The sequence below is a fragment of the Hyla sarda genome, chromosome 11, assembly GCF_029499605.1.
Source record: "Hyla sarda isolate aHylSar1 chromosome 11, aHylSar1.hap1, whole genome shotgun sequence".
Classification (NCBI taxonomy): domain Eukaryota; kingdom Metazoa; phylum Chordata; class Amphibia; order Anura; family Hylidae; genus Hyla; species Hyla sarda.
This window is the reverse complement of record NC_079199.1, coordinates 79,575,786-79,589,381: the sequence shown is the minus strand read 5'-3', so window position 1 is coordinate 79,589,381 and position 13,596 is coordinate 79,575,786. Positions and strand designations below refer to the sequence as shown.

The following is a 13,596-nucleotide window of genomic DNA, read 5'->3' as shown; positions in this document are numbered from 1 at the left end:
TCACTGTTTCCTCATTGTGATTGAGGGGGCACAGACATTGTGTATATGCGCTGTTCACCCCCTCTCGCCAACGGTCAGCGTCTGGGGTTGTACCTCATGGGTCCGGGTCCCCCTATTCCCTGCTCGCTTTGCTCGCACATGGTAGCTCAGCGTGATGCAGGTAACAGAAAGCTGACTGAAGACCTCACAGAAGACTCCATTAGGTAAGTACTACTGATTGAGGTGAGTATATATTCTTCTCCCTTTAGGTGCTGACTTGCAACCTCTGGAGACCCTCATTTTTTGGCCCACCTTTCAGGGTCCATGGGGCTGGCCTGTGTTAGGGGCTCTATCTTTTATTCTAAAAAAGGGGCGAGCAATGGCATATTGGGAATGAATGGTTTACTTTATTATTATGCACATGTGTGTGTGTGTTATACTATGCGGCTGACAGCCGCGGCGCTTACTATGTGGCTGACAGCCGCGGCGCTTTTACTGTTCGGGCGCATGAAGCGCCGACTTACTTTCGCTTTCGGCAACAGACGACTGTCGGCGAATATGTGTATCGCCCGCTCACTTCCCCGTGGGCGCATATGCGGCTGACATGTGCGCCTGGGGCAAGGAGCGGGCGCCATTACTATTGTTCTTCTCGGCGGCCGGGGCGCTATAGCTCCGCCCACAGCGCCGCCAGAGCTCACTGGAGGCGCGTATTGTCCTCCAATCAGCGCCGTGCGTGCGATTTTCGGTGGCAGAGGCCAATCAGACAGGGCCCCTGCTCCAGGCACGCCCCTCTCTGGCTATTGGCTGGCCTGTTTCTCCCTCTCTATCTACACAGAGCGGAGTTCTCCTCACAGCAGCCGCCACAGGGGACACAGACTCGGGTGAGATAGTTCTTTTTTCATTATGTTCGTACCCAGAACTGTTCTTCCCTCTAAACAGACAACTGGAGCGTTAGTTTCCTATTTGGTCTGTAAGAACTGTAATTCCAAAATGCCTGGTTCTGCTGAACCCACTTGCTCTGCCTGCTCCTCTGCTGCCCCAGACCCCCTGGTACCCTCGGATGCTCTTTCAGTTCTGGTGGATTCGGCCGCCCCTCCAGCCTGGGTTTCTTCCCTATCCCAGTATATGGGCTGACTTGACTCAAGTCTCCCGTTCGGTGGCTGAGGCTTCTCGTGACGTGGTGTCTGCCTTGAAGAGGTCTGCCCTGTGCCAACCCTCTAAAGGGCCCCGCTCCTCTTCTCCACATACTTCACCCTCTCACAGGCGTACTAGGGGTGTATCTTCTGACTCTTCCATTGAGTCTTCAGGTAGACGTGGGTGCTCCCCTCGTGGGTCCCGCCCCCCCGTGTCATCTGGTCACAAACGTCGCTCCTCCAGAGGACGTTCCCGGAATCGCCACTCTGCCTCGCAAGAGTCGCGTACCCGGTCATGGTCGCCCCCCTCCAGGGCTTCCTCCACTTGTTCACATTCTCCTGGTGAACTGGTGGATGAGGCTTTCGAATCGGCATCTGACTCGGAGGACCGCTCGGATACAGTTGAAATGGTGAACTCATTGGTTGCGGCCATAAGAGACACCTTTCACTTAGAGGACCCAGGATCTTCGGATGTGACTCCTGAAGTATCTTTTCATCATGCTAAACTGGCACCTCAAAGGTTCAGCTCTCACGCTGAATTTGACACCCTTCTGGAATCTGCATGGAAACATCCGGACAAGAGGCTCCCGGGAATGAAGAAGGTTCAGGTGTGCGTTACCCATTCGACAAGGACCTTGCCTCTAAGGTGGTTTCCCGCCTCTCTAAGGCTACTACACTGTCGCTAGCAGATATGGCTGCTTTCAAGGATTCGACGGACAAGAAGGTGGAGTCCTTAGCGAAGTTTGCCTCTGAAGCAGCAGGCTCTTCTCTGCTTCCCACCTTCGCCTCGGCTTGGGTGTCCAAGGCCCTATCGGTGTGGTGCTCAAAACTCCGTCAGGGTATCCAGGCGGGATCCCCCCAGAGGATCTGTCTGCTTTGGTTCTCCAATGCTCTAAAGCTGGGGACTTTCTGTGCACAGCTTCCATGCAGTCAGCCCGTTGTGCTGCCTTTTCTGTGGGTCACCTGGCGGCCCTCCTCCGTTCCATGTGGCTTAAGGCTTGGGATGCGGATGCCGCTTCCAAAAGGTCTCTCACCGAGCTTCCTTTTACTGGTGCCCGTCTTTTTGGCAAGCGCCTTGACGAGATTATCTCTGAGGCGACGGGGGGCAAGAGTTCCTTGTTGCCTCAAAATAAGGCTCGCTCTACTTCCCAGAGGAAGTCCTCTTCCTTTCAGTCCTTTCGGACTTTTGGCCCTAATAAGGGGTATAGGCAGGCGCCTTCGCGGGACAAGAAGGCTCCCTCATTCCGGGCTTGCCCGTCTTGGAAGTTGGACACCAACCGTTCCGGACGTTTTGCGGCCAAATCGGGCAAACGCAAACCCACTTCCGTATGAAGTGATGCCCCCACCCGCAGATTTTTCTCGGGTGGGAGGTCGTCTCTTACTTTTTCGAGACATCTGGACCACACACATTCAGGACTCTTTGGTCAGGGACGTGGTGTCCAACGGATACCGAATGGAATTTGCCTCCCTCCCGAGGGATCGTTTTTTTCAGTCCCGGGACCCCCGGTCTCCTTCTCTGGCAAAACAGTTTCGGGAGGCTCTCCGGTCCCTGCTTCTCCAGGGAGTTATTGTCCCCGTTCCTCCAAGGGAACGTTTTTGGGGTTTCTATTTGAATCTTTTTGTGGTCCCCAAGAAGGGCGGTTCTGTGAGGCCAATCAAAGATGCCTACCTCCATGTTCCAATATTTCCCAGCCATCAATGGCTTTTTTTCCTATTACTCCTTGTGAAAATGAAAAATTTGGGAAAACACCAGCATTTTAGTGAAGAAAATAAAATTTTTCATTTTCACGTCCAACTTTAATGAAAATTTGTCAAACACCTGTGGGGTGTTAAAGCTCACTATACCCCTTCTTACATTCCGTGAGGGGTGTAGTTTCCAAAATGGGGTCACATGTGGGTATTTATTTTTGTGCGTTTATGTCAGAACCGCTGTAAAAGGAGAAAAAGACCCCCAAAATTTGTTGGGCAATTTTTACCGTGTACGGTAAAGTGAGAGAGCGCCATGCGCATTTAAGGCCTAAATTACGGATGCAAGAGTTAGACTTGCCTCGGATACCAAAATTACCTTACGGCAGTGTTTCGCAAACAGAGTGCCTCCAGCTGTTGCAAAACTCCCAGCATGCCTGGACAGTCAATGGCTGTCTGGCAATACTGGGAGTTGTTGTTTTGCAACAGCTGGAGACTACGTTTTAGAAACCGTGCCATACCAGAGGTTTCTCATTTTTATTGGGGGGGGGGGGGACTGTGTATGGGTATGTTTATAGGTAGTGTTTTTTGGGTACATTCAGACTGCCGGGGGATTACAGCGAGTTTCCTGCTGGGAGTTTGAGCTGCAGCAGAAAATTTCCTGCATCTCTAGCTTGCAGCGAGAGACTAACTGTAAACCCCCGCTCCTTGTGAATGTACCCTGTACATTCGCATGGAGGGGGGGGGGGGCAAACCCCCAGGTACCGCCACCATCTTCTCCCCCCCCCCCTCTCTGCCTGACATCCAGGGGCGGGCAGAGTGGGGAATTTCCATGGTAACCCCTCCGCCTTTAACTGCCATTGGTCAGTAGTCATTACTAATGGCAGGGGATAGGGGGGGATGGCACCACTGCCACCTCGCTCCTATCCCTTAGGAGGATTGGGGCTGTCACTGACAAATCCTTTCATCCCTATTTTCCGGGCAATCGGGTCATCAGAGACCCGATCAGCCCGGAATTGCCACAAACGTCGATTTGCCGCCATGGCCGACATGGGGGGTTCTCAGGACCCTCCTAGGCATTTTCACAGGATGCCTGCTGAAAGATTTCAGCAGGCATCTCGTTCCGGTCCCCGACGGCTAGCGGCGGGGACCGAAATTCCCACGGGCGTATCCATACACCCCCAGTCCTTAAGGACTTTGAAACGGGGGCGTATGGGCACGCCCTCCATCCTTAAGGGGTTAAGATCTGTATATGAAAACAACACGCCTACCTTTGTTGCCTGTAGCCACCTCCCTGGCTGTCCGGACACGGAATCAAACCAACTGTAACGAGAAACTGAAAATAAACAGTATTCACCTGCATCCTTTTGGACTCTTTGCTAAATCAGGGTAATCTGACAACCCATGGTCGTGCTGTTGGTGCTTCTGGTTCTTCTGCTGTTTACACCTGGCAGTGGCATTGAATGAAATTTAATAGAACTAAAGGTCCTGGGTGCAACAATCCTCCCATGAGGACCAGCCTCAACAGCTTTGTAGATTGCACTCATGTTTGCAACTCCATATACATTTTATTTTCTTCATACTTCTTTCTTCATACTTTTTTCTTTCTGTCATTCAGACTTTCATTCATTCTCACTCACTCACTCACTCACTTTAATTCATTTGTTCTCTCTCTCACTCACTCAATTACTCACTCAATCACTCACTCACTCTCTCTCTTACCCACTCACTCAGTCAGTCTCTCTCTCTTTCTTTCTTTTTTTTATTATTTTTTTTCCATCTTCTTCTTCTTCTTCAGACCCCATCATAGCACTAATGCTTATCCAATACCACCAGCAGATGGAGACACTCCATTGCAACATTGGTTGTGAGCAGCAGTTTCTAAAAACAAATGACTCATGGCTGATTTCTCATCAATCAATGGATGGCAAATTTTGTTTTTATCATTCACTGACCACAGAACCAATGCATGGTCAAGCAACAGCAATGACGCACCCTTGTGAATAACCATGAGACCCTCACATCATTTAACAGGATTCAGCACCACCTGCAAGACAGCTACGTTTCATGTCATGTCAAACCTGCACAGGTGTGCTAGATTAGTATTATTATTATTTTTTTATTTTTTATGACATCAATCAGTGTGCAAACATGGTCAGTAAAACGCCAAATGGATAGACGTTCATAAACCAGTCAGTGCAACTCATTATTGTGGTCTCTAATTGTGGAACTCTTTTTTTTTTTGTGAGGATACGATGAGCTTATCCAATTAAGGAGGCCATTCAGCAGTACTGGGTCTGGACAGCAGCGGCACCTTCTGCAGCCAGACTGATTGACATGACAAGGCAGGCAACAGCTGCAGCAGCACCCACAGAGGATTAAATAAGAATCTGTCTTTTTTAACACTGGAATGGGGTGGTGCACTGTACCCGAAGATACTGCCATATCGGGTCAATGCATTGGGCGACGGAAGCAAGTTTCCAAATCGGCTCCCATTCTCAAAAATCCATTTAATTTATGGTCCCCAAATAGGGGACATATCAGATATTAAACTGATAAGAACAGATTTTTGATTGAAAAAACCTTTATTACCAATCAATTGTCAATCACACAATAAATATATTCACCATAACAGAACTGACTTTTTTTTAAATCTATCTATCTATCTATATATATACCGTATTTATCGGGGTATACCACGCACCGGCCTATAACACGCACCCTCATTTTACCAAGGATATTTGGGTAAAAAAAGTTTTTTACCCAAATATCCATGGTAAAATGAGGGTGCGTGTGTGCGCGTGTATACCCCGATAAACCCCCAGGAAAGGCAGGGGGAGAGAGGCCGTCGCTGCCCGCTTCTCTCCCCCTGCCTTTCCTGGGGTCTAGAGCGCTGCTTCCGGCCCTTCTCACCCCCTGGCTATCGGCGCCGCTGCCCGTTCTGTCCTCCTGACTATCGGTGCCGGCGCCGATAGCCAGGGGGAGAGAAGCGGCGCCGACAGCCAGGGGGGAGAGAAGGGGCAGCGGCACCCATTGCCGGCGCCGCTGCCCCGTTGCCTCCCCCCATTCCCGGTGGCATAATTACCTGGGTCGGGTCCGCGCTGCTGCAGGCCTCCGGCGCGCGTCCCCTGCGTCGTTGCTATGCATGGCGCGGCGCATGACGTCAGTGCGCCGCGCCGTGCAGCGCATAGCAACGACGCCGGGGACGCACGCCGGAGGCCTGCAGCAGCGCGGACCCGACCCCGGCAACAGGTAATTATGCCACCGGGGAGCGGCGCCGATAGCCAGGGGGTGAGAAGGGCCGGCAGCAGGGCTCTAGACCCCAGGAAAGGCAGGGGGAGAGAAGCGGGCAGCGACGGCCTCTCTCCCCCTGCCTTTCCTGGGGGTGTATCGGCGTATAACACGCAAATAGACTTTAGGCTAAAAATTTTAGCCTAAAAAGTGCGTGTTATACGCCGATAAATACGGTATATATATATATATATATATATATATATATAAAAAATTATTTTATTGAAGAGCTGAGGTATGTGCTCTTAAAGAGTAGCTATCCTCAACTAAAATGTCCATATTCCCCCTCCCCATCTTTCCCTCACACTGTCTACATCTATCCCTGTTTTTTTTATCCTCTTAAAACATTAGAACAATACCTTTTTCCACTCCTCTTCGGTAGCTCAGAGTTGAGCAGTCTCACGATTGCAGGAAGTCGGCGGGCGGGCGGGCCGGCGTGACGTCATCTGAAGCCTCGCCAGCCACCACTTCCGCCCATCTTGCTGTATTCTGCGCTCAATGTCGGGAGCGCGCATACAGGCGCGCATACAGGCTGGAAGGGACGGCAGCCTCTGAGTCTCCTCCTTTCTGTTTTGTTTTGCACGTACCATTCAGAGAGGAGGAGAGTCTGAGAACGGAGCTGCTGTACTGTGCCCTGAGGGAATTTATAATATCAAAATGGTGGGTAGTACAATTGATTATATGCCCAAAACAATAAAAATAAAATTTCACAAAGCTGCAATCCCCAATGAATGACTGCAGACCGCAGTGCATTATAAATGGTGTGAATAATAGTGATTTTATCCCAATCAAAAATGATGCATCATTTTTGAATGGGATAAAATCTCCATTATTGACACCATTTATAATGCACTGCTGGCTGCAGCCATTCATTGGGGATTGCAGCTTTGTGAATTTATTTATTTATTTATTTTTTCATATAAAGCTGCACTCCCAAATGAATGGCTGCAGCCAGCAGTGCATTATAAATGGTGTCAATAATGGAGATTTTATCCCATTCAAAAATGATGCATAATTTTTGATTGGGATAAAATCACTATTATTCACACCATTTATAATGCACTGCGGTCTGCAGTTATAGTAGTGATGAGGAGAGGTTTGGCGGAGGTGATGAGGACACAGAGGACATACAGAGGACATATACACAGTATATGTTTATATGATGTGTATGCATGTATGGCAGTATTATATTCAGGGTACAGTGTATGGCAGTATTATATTCAGTGAATACAGTGTGGGGCAGGATTATATTTAGTGGGCACAGTGTATAGCAGTATTACATTCAGGGTACAGTGTGGGACAGTATTATATTCAGTGGATACAGTATGTGGCAGTATTATATTCAGGGTACAGTGTGTGGCAGTATTATATTTAGTGGGTACAGTGTATAGCAGTATTATATTTAGTGGGTATAGTGTATAGCAGTATTATATTCAGGGTACAGTATGGGGCAGGATTATATTTAGTGGGTACAGTGTATAGCAGTTTTATATTCAGGGTACAGTGTGGGGCAGTATTTTATTTAGAGTTCACTTTCTGGCAAGGTTATAATGATGACTGTCTTCATGCAGAGGATGAGGATCTGCTGACAATGTGAGGAGCCAATGATGTCTGGATGTCAGACTCTGCAGAAAAGATGGAGCTGGAGGAAGACCTGGTCTCTGGACCAGATGAAGAAGAAAAGATAACAGAGAAAATATCACTCAAGTGAGAAGACGTCACTCAGGTCACTAATATCATTGTGTGTTCTCCTGACTGTCCCATCAGGGCTGTTGTCACTTGTAAGTTCTGCAGTGATGATGGGTAAAACTGTGTCCAATCTGTGTCTCTCCAGCTGTTACAAAACTAAAACTCCCATAATGCCTGCGGCTTTCCAGACATGATGGGAGTTTTAGCTTTCCAACAGCTGGAGAACCACTTCAACTGAGGTGATCGGTGGGGGTCTCAGCAGTCGGACCCACACCAAAAAAATAGGCTGCTTATTCTTAAATTCCCGTGCGGTGCTGTATAACACTGTGCTATTAAAGGAGTTTTCTGGTAAAAAAATACCAAGGGAGAAACCGGAAAGTTCGTCCCCAGGGGAGCCCGCACTTGCCCCTGGCGTACCCTGAGAGAGCGGCTGAATACAGGCTCCCCTGGGGATGAACCTCCTCGACGGATCACCCGCCGATGTTTGCCGACTCGGCCAAAGCTTCTGCTCCACGATGCTGGGGGGTCCGCATCAACGATCCTGTGCCCAAGGACGGCGCGCCCAGTCTGGGTACAGGGACCTGCGCCTCCCGCCCTTAGAGCCTCTGTTGTTCTCTGCGTGTCAAAAGTCTACAGGCGTGGAAGATCCTTCCAGAGGCCTTGCCATGTTCGGTTGACCATCCTGGCCATAGGGGCTCGCATATCCCCCTGGCCGACAACCTGGACTTTGTAATCTTTCATTTCGCCTCTGGAGGGCCGAAGAGCCTCAGCAGACTGCATGCCGATGTTTTTTGACTCGCCCAAGGCTTCTGCTCTCCGCTGCCGGGATGTACGCGTCACCGATCCTATGCCAAAGGACGGCGCGCCCTGCCTGGGTACAGGGACCCGCACCTCCTGCCCTTATAGCCTCTCTTGTTCTCTACGTGTCAAAGGTCTAACGGCATGGAAGCCTGTCAGGGGACTGTTTCAGAGGCTTCGCCCGGGGACCGCCCAGCCAATACCAAGGGAGAAACCGGAAAGTTCGTCCCCAGGGGAGCCCGCGCTCGGCCCTCGCCTACCCTGAGTACAGGCTCCCTTGGGGACGAACCTCCTCAGTGGACCGCACGCCGATGTATTCTTACTCGCTCAATGCTTCCGCTCCCCGCTGCCGGGGGGTCTACATCACAGATCCTGGGCCCAAGGACGGCGTGCCCTGCCTCTCTGGTTCTCTACGTGTCAAAGGTCTACAGGCATGGAAGCCTGTCAGGGGACTGTTTCAGAGGCTTCGCCCGGGAACCGCCCAGCCCCGGGTCAGGTACATGAACCAGCCCAATCCCCCTGGAAAATACCAAGGGAGAAACCGGAAAGTTCGTCCCCAGGGGAGCCTGCGCTCGGCCCTGGCGTGCCCTGAGAGAGCAGCTGAGTACGGGTTCCCTGGGGACGAACCTCCTCGACGGACCGCCCGACGATGTTTTCTTACTCGCCCGATGCTTCCGCTCCCCGATGCCGGGCAGTCCACGTCACCGATCCTGTGCCCTAGGACGGCACGCCCTGCCTGGGTGCATGGACCCGCGCCTCCCGCCCTTATAGCCTCTCTGGTTCTCTACGTGTCAAAATCTACAGGCATGGAAGCCTGTCTGGGGACTGTTTCAGAGGCTTCTCCCAGGGACCGCCCAGCACAGGGTCAGGTACATGAACCAGCCCAATCTCCCTGGAAAATACCAAGGGAGAAACTGGAAAGTTCGTCCCCAGGGGAGCCTGCGCTCGGCCCTGGCGTGCCCTGAGAGAGCAGCTGAGTACGGGCTCCCCTGGGGACGAACCTCCTCGGCGGACCGCCCGATGATGTTTTCTTACTCGCCCGATGCTTCTGCTCTCCACTGCCTGGGGGTCCACGTCACTGATCCTGTGCCTTAGGATGGCGCGCCCTTCCTGGGTACATGGACCCGCCCTTATAGCCTCTCTGGTTCTCTGTGTGTCAAAGGTCTACAGGCATGGAAGTCTGTCAGGGGACCGTTCCCCCTGATGTCTGCACTATTAATAAGACATTAAGAACAAACCACGCATTATTTAAATCAAACACTTACCACAGCACAGGATTAGAATCAGTGCAAAAACTATCTGAATAAAAACAAATTATTCCACCTATTAATGATAATATTTCAATAGGAATAACATGAAGATTAAAATTTGAGGATTCATCCTTATACAGTCAGCCTTATTTACCATCTCAAGTCCCTGGTAACCTCAGCAATTACTTCTCTGATTTGTCCTCTGGTTTTATTCACGAGCTAAAGGTTCAGGCAAACGTCATTACGCTACTTTGTTTACTAACAGCACGTGTGCTGAAGATCCACCTCTCTTTCATGTTTACACATTGTAACACAACAGCGCATGCACCGAAGATATCTTCGGCCGTGTTTGCAGAGGGGTAATCTTTACTCTTTAATCGCTGCAGTGTAGCGATTCATTTGTGTGTGTGGGCTGGTACATAGTAGCGGTTTATACGTACTTTCCACTTTCTTCTGTGTGTGTGGGCCACTACGGAGTAGCGCATGTGCTCTAGGAATGCCAGCTTCGCTGTGTTCCTCTAATGGATGCAGCAGTCTTATGAGCCTCCATCGCTGCTGATTTTTGAATTAAGCATAAATTACAGCGCAAATTTTATATCATGTTTTGTTAGGAGAAGTATGTAATTTTTATTAGTTTTTATGTGTGTTTTTTTTTTTTTTATTGTTTTATACTGGATTGAAATTTGACATTACTGTGAGTTCATTGACCTTTCACCCGGGTCCATATCATTCCCGGGCCTTTTAACCATGTGTGTTTGTATGGACTCTCATATGCCTGAAGAAGAGTCCGGCATAGGACTCAACTAATTGTTGCGCAATAAATCCTTTTTTATCTTCATAATCCTTTTGCCTGGACGTGCCATTCATACCAAGAGGGGAAGCGCCCTGGAACAAGTCCTAATTTTTGTGTGTTCCATGCCATGGTCCACACACATTGAAATGTACTACTGAGCACTGAATGACCATATCACCCAGAGAGGACCCCGGAGCTGCTGACATCACGTCTACCAAGCTATACTACATGCACGTATAGCTGTTGTGCCCTCAGCACAACTATCTCTGGTAAGCTCATACATTTTTTCCTTGGGGGCTTACCAATACAAACAATCCACACTAGGAGTGCACCTCTTTTTTCTTTTCTCTTATATATACAGGGACCATTCCGGAGGCATGGAAGCCTGTCAGGGACCGTTCCGGAGGCTTTGCCCGGGGACCGCCCAGCCCAGGGTCGGGAACGTGAACCAGTCCATTCCCCCTGGAAAATACCAAGGGAGAAACCTGAAGGTTCGTCCCCAGGGGAGAATGCACTCTGCCCTGGCATACCCTGAGAGAGAGGCCGAGTACGGGCTCTCCTAGGGATGAACCTCCTCGGCGGACCGCCCGCCGATGTTTGCCGACTCGGCCGACGCTTCTGCTCCCCGACGCTGGGGGTCCGCATCACCGATCCTATGCCAAAGGACGGCGCGCCCTGTCTGGGTACAGGGACCTCCGCCTCCCGCCCTTATAGCCTCTCTTGTTCTCTGCGTGTCAAAAGTCTACAGGCATGGTAGATCCTTCCATAGACCTTGCCATGTTCGGTTGACCATCCTGGGCATAGGGACTCGCATCTCCCACTGGCCGACAACCTGGAGTTTGTAATCTTTCATTTCACCTCTGGAGGGCCGAGGCGCTTCAGCGGAACGCATGCCAATGTTTTTTGACTCACCCGAGGCTTCTGCTCTCCGCTGCTGGGATGTCCGCGTCACCGTTCCTGTGCCCAAGGACGGAGCGCCCTGCCTGGGTACAGGGACCCGCACCTCCCGCCCTTATAGCCTCTCTTGTTCTCTGCATATTAAAAGTCTACAGGTATGGAAGATCCTTCCAGAGGCCTTGCCATGTTCGGTTGACCATCCTTGGCATAGGGACTCGCATCTCCCCCTGGCCGACAACCTGGACTTTGTAATTTTTCATATCGCCTCTGGAGGGCCGAGGCGCCTCAGCGGACCGCACGCCGATGTTTGTTGACTCGCCCAACGCTTCTGCTCCCCACTGCGGGGTGCTCGCGTCACCGGTCCTGTGCCCAAGGACGGCGCGCCCTGCCTGGGTACAGGGACCCGCACCTCCCGCCCTTATAGCCTCTCTGGTTCTCTGCGTGTAAAAGGTCTACAGGCATGGAAGCCTGTCAGGGAATCGTTCCGGAGGCTTCACCTGGGGACCAGCCCAATCCCCCTGGAAAATACCAAGGGAGAAACCAGAAGGTTCGTCCCCAGGGGAGCCCGCGCTCGGCCCTGGCGTACACTGAGAGAGCGGCAGAGTGCGGACTCCCTTGGGGGGGGGGGCGAACCTCCTTGGCGGACTGCCCTCCGATGTATTCTTACTCGCCCGGCGCTTCTGCTCCCCGTCGCCGGGGGGTCCGTGTCACCCGCGCCTCCCGCCCTTATATCCTCTCTAGTTCTTTGCTTGTGAAAAGTCTACAGGCATGGAAGACCCTTCCAGAGGCATTGCATGTGTTCGGTTGACCCTCTTGGGCACAGGGACCCTCACCTCGCCCTGGCCGACAACCTGGACTTTGAAATATTTAATTTTGCCTCCGTAGGGCTGGGGCATCTCATCGGACCGCCCGCCGATGTTTGTTGACTCGCCCGACTCTTCTGCTCCCCGCTGCTGGGATGTCCGCGTCACCGATAATGTGCCCAAAGACGGCACGCCCTGTCTGGGTACAGGGACCCGCGCCTCCCGCCCTCATAGCCTCTCTGATTCTCTGCGTGTCAAAAGTCTACAGGCATGGAATCCTGTCAGGGGACCCTTTCGGAGGCTTCACCCCTGAGACAGCCCAGCCCCGGGTAGGGTAAGTGAACCAGCCCAATCCCTCTGGAAAATACCAAGGGAGAAACAGGAAGGTTCGTCCCCAGGGAAGCCTGCACTCCTCCCTGGCGTACCCTGAGAGAGTGGCTGAGTGCAGGCTCCCCTGGGGACGAACTTCCTCGGCAGACCGCCCGCCGATGTATTCTTACTAGCCTAACGCTTCTGCTCCCCGCCGCCGTGGGGTCCGAGTCACCGATCCTGTGCCCAAGGACGGCGCGCCCTGCCTGGGTACAGGGACCCGCGCCTCCCGCCCTTATAGCCTCTCTGGTTCTCTGCATGTCAAAAGTCTACAAGCATGGAAGACCCTTCCAGAGGCCTTGCCTGTGTTCTGTTGACCCACCTGGGCATTTGGACTCGCATCTCCCCCTGGCCAACAACCTGGACTTTGTAATTTTTCTTTTCACCTCCGGAGGGCCGGGGTGCCTTGGTGGACTGCCCGCCAATGTTTGCCAACTCGCCCGACGCTTCTGCTCCCCGCCACCGGGGGGTCCGCATCACCGATCCTGTGCCCAAGGACGGCATGCCCTGCCTGTGTAGAGGGACTCATGCCTCCCGCCCTTATAGAGTCTCTGGTTCTCTGCATGTCAAAAGTCTACAGGCATGGAAGCCTTTCAGGGGACCCTTGCAGAGGATTCACCCAGGGACTGCCCTGCCCCCGTTCGGGTACGTGAACCATCCCGATCCCCTTGGAAAATACCAAGGGAGAAACTAGAGGTTCGACCCCAGGGAAGCCAGCGCTCGGCCCTGGCGTACCCTGAGAAAACAGCCGGACGGCTTGCTCTCCTATTATTCTGAGGCAGGCGGCCGTTCTAAGGTACTTACTCGTGATGCTGCGATACAGTTTTATGAACGCGTACCACTCGGACATGCCCAGCTCGTGGAACTGTGACCTGGATTCAGCTTTCATATCCGATCTCATACCGGTT

At 51.9% G+C, this 13,596-nt stretch overlaps 1 non-coding gene across 1 annotated transcript; it reads right to left on the bottom strand.

Annotated features, from left to right (window-relative positions):
• Positions 1–5,211: 5,211 nt before the first annotated feature.
• LOC130296158 (U2 spliceosomal RNA) lies at positions 5,212–5,398 on the bottom strand. The gene has a single exon (XR_008849146.1). It is a non-coding gene; the product is annotated as a U2 spliceosomal RNA (small nuclear RNA).
• Between the last annotated feature and the right edge of the window lie 8,198 nt (positions 5,399–13,596).